At 45.6% G+C, this 11768-nt stretch overlaps 1 long non-coding RNA gene across 1 annotated transcript; it reads right to left on the bottom strand.

Annotated features, from left to right (window-relative positions):
* Positions 1–10104: 10104 nt before the first annotated feature.
* On the bottom strand, positions 10105–11098 carry LOC117183687 (uncharacterized). The gene is made up of 2 exons (XR_004468826.1): positions 10581–11098; positions 10105–10524 (listed from the first exon to the last, which is right to left on the bottom strand). It is a non-coding gene; the product is annotated as an uncharacterized lncRNA (long non-coding RNA).
* Between the last annotated feature and the right edge of the window lie 670 nt (positions 11099–11768).

Genomic DNA, 11768 nt, shown 5'->3' with positions numbered 1-11768 from the left:
ATCCCCAGACGTACAATTTATCCCCGCAGACGAATTACGTTTCTCCGCTGGCGGAAAACTTATCTCTGCTAACGAAATCATCTCTACGCTGGCGGAAAACATATTTCCGGTGGCGGGAAATTTATATCCCCTGCCTAACAACTTATCTCTGCTGACGAAATACGTCTCTCCGCTGGCGGCAAACTTATATCCGGTAGCGGGAAATCTATATCCGCTGCCAGACAAATTATCTCTGCTGACGAAATACGTCTCTCCGCTGGCGGAAAACTTATTTCCGGTAGTGGGAAATCTATATCCGCTGGCGGACAACTTATCTCCGCTGGCCGACAATTTATCTCCGCTGACGAACAACGATTCTCCGCTGGTAGAAAACTTAACTCCGGCTGCGGGATATTTATATCCCCAGACGGCCAATTTATCCCCGCAGACGAATTACGTTTCTCCGCTGGCAGAAAACTTATTTCCGGCGGCGGGAAATTTATATCCCCAGCCGGACAACTTATCTCTGCTGACGAAATACGTCTCTCCGCTGGCTTAAAACTTATTTCCGGTGGCGGGAAATCTATACCCCTTCCAGACAAATTATCTCTGCTGACGAAATACGTCTCTCCGCTGGCTGAAAACTTATTTCCGGGGGCGGGAAGTCTATATCCCCTGGCGTACAACTTATCTCCGCAGACAGACAATTTATCTCCGCTGACGAACAACGGTTCTCCGCTGGCAGAAAACTTAACTCCGGCGGCGGGAAATTTATATCCCCAGACGGACAATTTATCCCCGCAGACGAATTACGTTTCTCCGCTGGCAGAAAACTTATTTCCGGGGCGGGAAATTTATATCCGCTGGCGAAAAACTTATCTCTGCGAACGAAATACGTCTCTCCGCTGGCGGAAAACTAATTTCCGGTGGCGGGAAATTTATATCCCCTGCCGGACAACTTATCTCTTCTGACGAAATACGTCTCTCCACTGGCGGAAAACTTATTTCCGGTGGCGGGAAATCTATATCCCCTTCCAGACAAATTATCTCTGCTGACGAATTACGTCTCTCCGCTGGCTGAAAACTTATTTCCGGGGGCGGGAAATCTATATCCCCTGGCATACAACTTATCTCCGCTGGCAGACAATTTATCTCCGCTGACGAACAACGATTCTCCGCTGGCAGAAAACTTAACTCCGGCGGCGGGAAATTTATATCCCCAGACGGACAATTTATCCCCGCAGACGAATTACGTTTCTCCGCTGGCAGAAAACTTATTTCCGGAGGCGGGAAATTTATATCCCCAGCCGGACAACTTATCTCTGCTGACGAAATACGTCTCTCCGCTGGCTTAAAACTTATTTCCGGTGGCGGGAAATCTATACCCCTTCCAGACAAATTATCTCTGCTGACGAAATACGTCTCTCCGCTGGCTGAAAACTTATTTCCGGGGGCGGGAAGTCTATATCCCCTGGCGTACAACTTATCTCCGCAGGCAGACAATTTATCTCCGCTGACGAACAACGATTCTCCGCTGGCAGAAAACTTAACTACGGCGGCGGGAAATTTATATCCCCCGCAGCCGAATTACGTTTCTCCGCTGGCGGAAAACTTATTTCCGGTGGCGGGAAATTTATATCCCCTTCCAGACAAATTACCTCTGCTGACGAAATACGTCTTTCCGCTGGCTAAAAACTTATTTCCGGTGGCGGGAAACCTATATCCGCTGACGGACAACTTATCTCCTCTGGCAGAAAATATATCTCCGGCGGCGGGAAATTTATATCCCCAGACGGAAAATTTATCCCCGCAGACGAATTACGTTTCACCGCTGGCGGAAAACTTATTTCCGGTGGCGGGAAATTTATATCCCCTGCCGGACAACGTATCTCTGCTGATGAAATACGTCACTCCGCTGGCGGAAAACTTATTTCCGGTGGCGGGAAATCTATATCCGCTGACGGACAGCTTATCTCCGCTGGCAGACAATTTATCTCCCGCGGCGGGAAATTTTTATCCCCAGACGGACAATTTATTCCCGCAGACGAATTACGTTTCTCCGCTGGCGGAAAACTTATTTCCGATGGCAGATATTTTATATCCGCTGATGAACTACGTTTCTCCTCTGGCAGAAAACTTATCTCCAGAGGGGGAAATTTATATCCCCTGACGGACAACTTATCTCAGCTGACAAAATACGTCTCTCCGGCGAAAAACTTATCGCCGCTGGCAGACAATTTATCACCGCTGACGAACTACGATTCTCCGCTGGCAGAAATCTTATCTCCGGCGGCGGGAATTTTGTATATCCCCTGGCGGACAATTTATCCCCGCCGACGAATTACGTTTCTCCGCCGGCAGAAAACTTATCTCCGCTGGCAGAACATTTACTTACTTTACTTATGGCGGCGAGGAATTTATATCACCTGCCGGACATCTTATCTCTGATGCCAAAATACATCTCTTCGCTGGTGGAAAACTTATCTGCGGTGGCGGAAATTTATATCCGCTGGCGGAAAACTTTTCTCCGATAACAGACATCTTATCTTCGCTGCCGGACAACTTATCTCTGCTGACGAACTACGTTTCTCCGCCGACAGAACATTTACCTCCGTCGGCGAGAAATTTATATCCCCTGCCGGACAACTTATCTCTGCTGACACAATACGTCTCTCCGCTTGCAGAAAACTTATCTCCGGCGGCGAGAAGTTTATATCCCCGGCCTGAAAACTTATCTCTGCTAACGAAATACGTCTCTCCGCTGGCGTAAAACTTATCTCCGGCGGCGGGAAATCTATATTCCCTGCCAGACAACTTATCTCTGCTGACGAAATACGTCTCTCCGCTGGCGGAAAACTTATTTCCGGTGCCGGAATATCTATATCCCCTGCCAGACATCTTATCTCTGCTGACGAAATACGTCTCTACGCTGGCAGAAAACTTATCTCCGGCGGCGGGAAAGTTATATCCCCTGCCGGACAACTTATCTCTGCTGACAAAATACATCTCTCCGGTGACGGAAAACTTATCTCCGGTGGCGGGAAATTTATATCCCCTGCCGGACAACTTATCGCTGTTGACAAAATACGTCTCTCCGCTGGCAGAAAACTTATTTCCGGTGGCGGGAAATTTATATCCGCTGGCGGAAAACTTTTCTCCAGAGGGGGAAATTTATAGCCCCTGCCGGACAACTTATCTCTGCTGACAAAATACGTCTCTCCGGTGGCGGAAAACTTATCTCCGGTGGCGGGAAATTTATATCCGCTGGCGGAAAACTTTTCTCCAGAGGGGGACATTTGTAGCCCCTGCCGGACAACTTATCTCTGCTGACAAAATAGGTCTCTCCGGTGGCGGAAAACTTATCTCCGGTGGCGGGAAATTTATATCCCCTGCCGGACAACTTATCTCTGCTGACAAGATACGTCTCTCCGCTGGCAGAAAACTTATCTCCGGTGGCGGGAAATTTATATCCGCTGGCGGAAAACTTTTCTCCAGATGGGGATTTTCATAGCCCCTGCCGGACACCTTATATCTGCTGACAAAATACGTCTCTCCGCTGGCAGAAAACTTATCTCCGGTAGCGGGAAATTTATATCCGCTGGCGGAAAACTTTTCTCCAGAGTGGGAAATTTATAGCCCCTGCCGGACAACTTATCACTGCTGACAAAATATTTCTCTCCGGTGGCGGAAAACTTCCTTCCGACGGCGGGAAATCTATATTCCCTGCCAGACAACTTATCTCTGCTGACGAAATACGTCTCTCCGCTGGCGGAAAACTTATTTCCGGTGCCGGGAAATCTATATCCGCTGCCGGATATCTTATCTCTGCTGACGAAATACGTCTCTCCGCTGGCGGAAAACTTATCTACGCAGACGACCTACGTTTCTCCGGCGGCAGAAAACTTATCTCCGCTGGCAGAACATTTACCTCCGGCGGCGGAAAATTTATATCCCCTGCCGGACAACTTATCGCTGTTGACAAAATACGTCTCTCCGCTGGCAGAAAACTTATCTCCGGTAGCGGGAAATTTATATCCGCTGGCGGAAAACTTTTCTCCAGAGTGGGAAATTTATAGCCCCTGCCGGACAACTTATCACTGCTGACAAAATATTTCTCTCCGGTGGCGGAAAACTTCCTTCCGACGGCGGGAAATCTATATTCCCTGCCAGACAACTTATCTCTGCTGACGAAATACGTCTCTCCGCTGGCGGAAAACTTTTCTCCGCTGACAGACATCTTATCTTATCTTATCTTTGCTGACAAAATACGTCTTTCCGCGGGCAGAAAACTTATCTCCGGCGGCGGGAAATTTATATCCGCTGGCGGAAAACTTTTCGCCCCCCTCTGGAAAACTTATCTCCGCTGGCAGAACATTTACTTCCGGCGGCGAGGAATTTATGTCCACTGCCGGACAACTTCTCTCTGCTGACAAAATACGTCTCTCCGGTGGCGGAAAACTTATCTCCGGCGGAGGGAAATTTATATCCCCTGCCGGACAACTTATCTACGCTGACAAAATACGTCTCTCCGCCGGCGGAAAACTTATCTCCGGTGGCGGGAAATTTATATCCGCTGGCGGAAAACTTTTCACCAGAGGGGGAAATATATACCCCCTGCCGGACAACTTATCTCCGCTGCCAAAATACATCTCTCCGCTGGCGGAAAACTTATCTGCGGTAGCGGAAAATTTATATCCGCTGGCGGAAAATTTATATCCGCTGGAGGAAAACTTTTCTCCGCTGACAGACATCTTATCTTTGCTGACAAAACACGTCTCTCCGCTTGCAGAAAACTTATCTCTGCAGACGAAATACGTCTCTCCGCTGGCGGAAAACTAATTTCCGGTGGCGGGAAATATATATCCCCTGCCGGACAACTTATCTCTGCTGAGAAAATACGTCTCTCCGCTGGCGGAAAACTTATCTACGCAGACGACCTACGTTTCTCCGCCGGCAGAAAACTTATCTCCGGTGGCGGGAAATTTATTTCCGCTGGCGGAAAACTTTTCTCCAGAGGGGGAAATTTATGGCCCCTGCCGGACAACTTATCTCTGCTGACAAAATACGTCTCTACGCTGGCAGAAAACTTATCTCCGGCGGAGGGAAATTTATATCCCCTGCCGGACAACTTATCTCTGCTGACAAAATACGTCTCTCCGGTGGCGGAAAACTTATTTCCGGTGGCGGGAAATATATATCCCCTGCCGGACAACTTATCTCTGCTGACAAAATACGTCTCTCCGGTGGCGGAAAACTAATTTCCGGTGGCGCGAAATATATATGCCCTGCCGGACAACTTATCTCTGCTGAGAAAATACGTCTCTCCGCTGGCGGAAAACTTATCTACGCAGAAGACCTACGTTTCTCCGGCGGCAGAAAACTTATCTCCGCTGGCAGAACATTTACCTCCGGCGGCGGAAAATTTATATCCCCTGCCGGACAACTTATCACTGCTGACAAAATACGTCTCTCCGCTGGCAGAAAACTTATCTCCGGTGGCGGGAAAATTATATCCCCTGCCGGACAACTTTTCTCCAGAGGGGGAAATTTATAGCCCCTGCCGGACAACTTATCTCTGCTGACAAAATACGTCTCTCCGCTGGCAGAAAACTTATCTTCGGTGGCGGGAAATTTATATCCGCTGGCGGAAAACTTTTCTCCAGAGTGGGAAATTTGTAGCCCCTGCCGGAAAACTTATCTCTGCTGACAAAATACGTCTCTCCGCTGGCGGAAAACTTATCTACGCAGACGACCTACGTTTCTCCGCCGGCAGAAAACTTATCTCCGCTGGCAAAACATTTACTTCCGGCGGCGGGACATCTTATCTCGGCAAACAAAATACATCTCTCCGCTGGCGGAAAACTAATTTCCGGTGGCGGGAAATTTATATCCACTGCCGGACAACTTATCACTGCTGACAAAATACGTCTCTCCGCTGGCAGAAAACTTATCTCCGGTGGCGTGAAATTTATATCCGCTGGCGGAAAACTTTTCTCCAGAGTGGGAAATTTGTAGCCCCTGCCGGAAAACTTATCTCTGCTGACAAAATACGTCTCTCCGCTGGCGGAAAACTTATCTACGCAGACGACCTACGTTTCTCCGCCGGCAGAACACTTATCTCCGCTGGAAAAACATTTACTTCCGGCGGCGGGACATCTTATCTCGGCAAACAAAAAAAAACTCTCCGCTGGCGGAAAACTTATTTCCGGTGGCGGGAAATATATATCCCCTGCCGGACAACTTATCTCTGCTGACGAAATACGTCTCTACGCTATCAGAAAACTTATCTCCGGCGGAGGGAAATTTATATCGCCTGCCGGACAACTTATCTCTGCTGACAAAATACGTCTCTCCACTGGCAGAAAACTTATCTCCGGTGGCGGGAAATTTATATCCGTTGGCGGAAAACTTTTCTCCAGAGGGGGAAATTTATATCCCCTGCCGGACAACTTATCTCTGCTGACAAAATACATCTCTCCGCTGGCGGAAAACTTATCTGCGGAAGCGGGAAATTTATATCCGCTAGCGGAAAGCTTTTCTCCGCTGACAGACATCTTATCTTATCTTATCTTTGCTGACAAAATACGTCTTTCCGCGGGCAGAAAACTTATCTCCGGCAGCGGGAAATCTATATGCCCTGCCAGACAACTTATCTCTGCTCACAAAATACGTCTATCCGCTGGCGGAAAACTTATCTCCGGCGGCGTGAAATCTATATTCCCTGCCAGACAACTTATCTCTGCTGACGAAATACGTCTCTCCGCTGGCAGAAAATGTTAAAAATGTAATCGATACTATTGTTTGAATAAGCAACAATTATCTGGCAACACTGTATTGTATCGTGCTCATAATGCATATACCACTTTACTCACTCTCAAATAAACGTTTAACCGAACCACTACGTGTCTCTTGTATCAGCTCCGTTTTATATATCGCTTATATATATAACGGTAAACTAAAACGGTACAATTATATCCAACATTGGTTATGGGCCCAGAGTTCGTTGTTTCGGCTTAATAACAGACTAAAAAGCGTCTGGGTTTGAGTGTCGGTTGTGCTAAATTGTCAACAGTTATTTTGTGCACACACGCGGAACAATTAGCAACATGAATTTGTCAAATCAAATCGAAAAACTTGATGAGGGCAATTACAGTGTATGGCATATGGCCATGAAAAGTGTCCTGGTAATGACAGATTTATGGGATGTAGTCTGTGGAAAAGGCAGTGGAGGAGATGCCGCAGCTGTCGAGAAATGGAATAAATTGGATCAGAAAGCAATGGCGTACATAACCTTAAATGTTAAGGCATCGCAGTTTGTGCACATAAAGACGTGCGAAACATCAGAAGCCATATGAAAAAAAATTAAAGGAACTCCACATGCCAAAAGGCCCCATCCAAAAGGTGCAACTTTATCAAAAACTTATTCGACTAAATATGCAGCAGGGCGATGATGTGTCCGCCTATGTCAATTCTTTTGTAGAGACAATTGAAAAATTGGCGGAACTGGACATAAAACTCCACGATGAGCTAAAAGTCATCATGTTATTGAGCAGCAGCCCGAATCTTGGGAAAATTTTGTAGTCGCGATTGAAACGCGTGACGAGCTGCCAAAATTTGAAGCTCTTAAAGTAAAAATGCTGGAAGAAGGCACCAGGAAACAGGAGAAGGCTGAGCGCGAAAATCATTCGGCCACACAAGCAGTATACACACATACACAGCGCAGATCGCGAGAAAACGAGAATGTCGAGAATAACGGAACCAAGAACGACGGGAACACAGGCGTAAAGCAACAATTCAAGGGAAAATGTTTCAAATGCGAAAAAACTGGTCATCGAGCAAGCGAGTGCAGATCTAAGAAAAAGGGTAGCAAAACAAATGGACAAAGAGAACAGACAAGCAGTTTAATGCACTGTTTTGTCGGAGAGCAGCAAAAGAGAGTTTGGTGCGTAGATAGTGGCGCAACATCGCACATGTGTTGCGATCGCAGCATGTTCCTAAACTATGTCGAGAAGGAAACATCGATAATGTTGGCTACAAATAAGTTCGTCTCATCACCCGGATCTGGTAATGTTAAAATTCTGGGTGAAAATATTTTAATAAACTTGCAAAATGTGTTATACGTCCCCGAATTACACATGAATTTTTTCTCAGTGAGCACAGCAGCTAAATTCGAGAATTCTACTACATTTATTGGAAAAGTGGCACTGATTAAAAATAAAAAAGGAGAAACAATAATAAAAGCCAAGCAAGAAAACAATTTGTATGTGTACAAACAGTGCTCAGAAAAAAGTGCAGTTTATATGTTGAACACAAATTCTCCTGCAATGAATTGGCATAATAGGTTTGGCCACCTTAATTTCCAAGATTTAAAACAGTTGAACGATAAACAGCTTGTTCATGGCATGAACTTTGAAAATGTGAAAATGGAAATCAATTGTGATACATGTAACAGAGCAAAAATATGTGCATTGCCGTTTCAACAGAAGTTAAATCGTACAACGGAGCAAGTACTTGAGCTAGTGCATACAGATGTATGTGGCCCAATGAATGTAAAATCGATCGGCGGCAATCGCTATTTTGTGACATTTATTGATGACTACTCGCGCAAGATATTTGTATACATTATGCACGCAAAAAGCCAAGTTTTCGAAAAATTCAAAATGTTCAAAAGTTTTGTGGAATGCCAAACGGGCAACAAAATAAAGGCTGTGCGCAGCGATAATGGCACAGAGTATGTAAATAAGGAATTTTCTGGTTTTTTGAACGAGTGCGGTATACAAAGGCAACTGACGGTTCCCTACACCCCTCAGCAAAACGGTGTAGCCGAGAGAGCCAATCGAACAATTGTAGAGATGGCAAAAAGTATGCTAATCCATGCAAAGCTGGAGGAGTTCTTGTGGGCAGAGGCTGTTACCAAGGCAGTTTACTTGCGAAATAGATGTCCCACAAAAGCCTTAAGTGGCGGTACACCATTCGAAGCCTGGAAAGGACTCAAGCCATCAGTAAAACACCTGCGAGTATTCGGATCTCGCGCATTTGCTGTGGATAAGACCAGAAGAAGCAAATTCCAGGCAAAAGGCAAAGAATACATTTTTGTCGGCTACTCCTTTACAGCAAAAGCTTACCGCCTGTACGATCGAGAGAACCGTACAATAATTGAAAGGCGTGATGTGAAATTTATAGAAGGTGAGATTGACACAAAAAGCATTGAGAATTGTGGTATTTCAGATCGAAATGACGATTTCATGACAAATATACTCCGCCTTGAGTCAATTAAAGTTCCTGATCAACACTCATATGCACCTTTAATTGCTGATCATGCAGATTCCAGCAGTGACTCCAGCGAAGTGGAGGAGGAGTTTTTGAGCGCAAGTGAACCTGACGACAATTCCGTGAGTGGTCAAGAGGTGCCACCACAAGAGAATGTAGTACAGCGTGGGCGTGGCAGACCAAAAATCATCCGCAGCGGTCAACCTGGGCGACCGAAAAAGCAGTACCAGGCAGTGCTCAATAGTTTCCTAAATCAGATGGATGACACTGAGACACCGCAGTCAGTTGCTGAAGCATTGCAAGGCGATCATTCTCAAAATTGGAAAGAATCAATGCAAACGGAATACGACGCTCTACAGGAAAATAACACGTGGTCATTGTGTGAACTCCCTCCAGGACAAAAAGCCATTGGTTCCAAATGGGTTTTTCGAATTAAGAGAAACAAGGATGGTCTCATCGAGAAGTTCAAATCTCGATTGGTTGCTCAAGGCTGTGGGCAACAATTTGGAGTAAATTATTGGGAAACGTTTTCACCTGTAATTCGGTACGAGACCATTCGCATGTTGTTCGCAATTGCTGCAGAAAAACAGCTGTATATGCATCAAGTAGATATATCAAATGCTTACCTGAACAGTAAACTCCATGAGACTGTGTACATGAGGCAGCCTCAGAATTTTGTCAACAAGCATCATCCAGAAAAAGTTCTAAAGCTGCGTAAAGCACTTTATGGACTCAAGCAATCCGGGCGAGTATGGAACAAAACGCTCGACGAGGTATTGTCTACCATGGGCTTCAAGAGATGTAAGAACGAGGCATGCTTGTACGTCAAGAAAGATGAGCAAACATACAGCTATATTGCAGTCTACGTCGACGATTTAATTATCGCATGTCCAAACAAAAATGACATAGCCGTAATTAAGAAGAAGATCGCATCAAACTTCAAGATGCACGATGGCGGCCCCATAAACTTTTTCCTAAGAATGGAAATTGAGCGAGACGGTGAACAGGGTTCGATTTCGTTTTGCCAGAAATCGCATATTCAAGGACTATTGGACACGTATGGCATGAGCAAGTGCCGTCCAGTCAGCACACCGCTCGACCCGGGCTATCAAGTTGGCTGCATTGATGATAATTGTGTCAAGGTAAATGTAACACAATATCAGTCATTAATTGGTTCCCTTATGTATTTAGCAGTCTTGAGCCGACCGGACATTTTGCACGCAGTAAGCAAACTGTCGCAACGAAATACTGATCCCCATGCAGAACACGAGACGGCTGCAAAACACATTCTAAGGTATCTGGCTGGAACGACGAATTTGGGCATCTCATACCGCAAGTGTGGTGAACCAGTAAGAGGTTTCGCTGATGCTGACTGGGCCAATGACAGGCTCGATAGAAGATCTTATAGTGGATACGCATTCTTCCTAGCAGCAGTGCTTTTTCTTGGACTTCAACTAAGCAAAGTGTTGTCGCGTTGAGCAGCACTGAAGCTGAATACATAGCACTATCTATGGCTGCTAAAGAGGCTATTTATTTACGATGACTTCTCGACGAGATTGGTTGGTCAACTGTTACAGAGCCTTTAACCATCTATGGCGACAACATCAGTTCGCAACATATTGCTCAAAATCCGGTACATCACAAACGCACGAAGCACATTGATATTAAGTATCATTTTGTTCGCGAAAAAGTAGAATGTAATGAAATTATACTAGAATACGTATCGACAAACGGCAATGTTGCAGATCTACTAACAAAATGTTTAAGCAAGAAAAAACACGACGACTTTGTTAAATTACTTGGAATGACAAAGTTAAACATGCGGTAGTTAGTTTAAAATGATAATATGTAGCTTAAGAAGAAGTGTTAAAAATGTAATCGATACTATTGTTTGAATAAGCAACAATTATCTGGCAACACTGTATTGTATCGTGCTCATAATGCATATACCACTTTACTCACTCTCAAATAAACGTTTAACCGAACCACTACGTGTCTCTTGTATCAGCTCCGTTTTATATATCGCTTATATATATAACGGTAAACTAAAACGGTACAATTATATCCAACAGAAAACTTATCTCCGGTGGCGGGAAATTTCTATCCGCTGGCGGAAAACTTTTCTCCAGAGGGGGAAATTTGTAGCCCCTGCCATACAACTTATCTCCGCTGACGAACTACGTTTCTCCGCCGGCAGAAAACTTATCTCCGCTGGCAGAACATTTACCTCCGGCGGCGGAAAATTTATATCCCCTGCCGGACAACTTCTCTCTGCTGACAAAATACGTCTCTCCGGTGGCGGAAAACTTATTTCCGGTGGCGGGAAATATATATCCCCTGCCGGACAACTTATCTCTGCTGACGAAATACGTCTCTACGCTGGCAGAAAACTTATCTCCGGCGGAGGGAAATTTATATCCCCTGCCGGACAACTTATCTCTGCTGACAAAATACGTCTCTCCGGTGGCGGAAAACTTGTCTCCGGTGGCGGGAAATTTATATCCCCTGCCGGACAATTT

Source organism: Drosophila pseudoobscura, chromosome 3, assembly GCF_009870125.1.
Source record: "Drosophila pseudoobscura strain MV-25-SWS-2005 chromosome 3, UCI_Dpse_MV25, whole genome shotgun sequence".
NCBI lineage: Eukaryota > Metazoa > Arthropoda > Insecta > Diptera > Drosophilidae > Drosophila > Drosophila pseudoobscura.
This window is presented reverse-complemented; position numbering and strand designations above follow the sequence as displayed.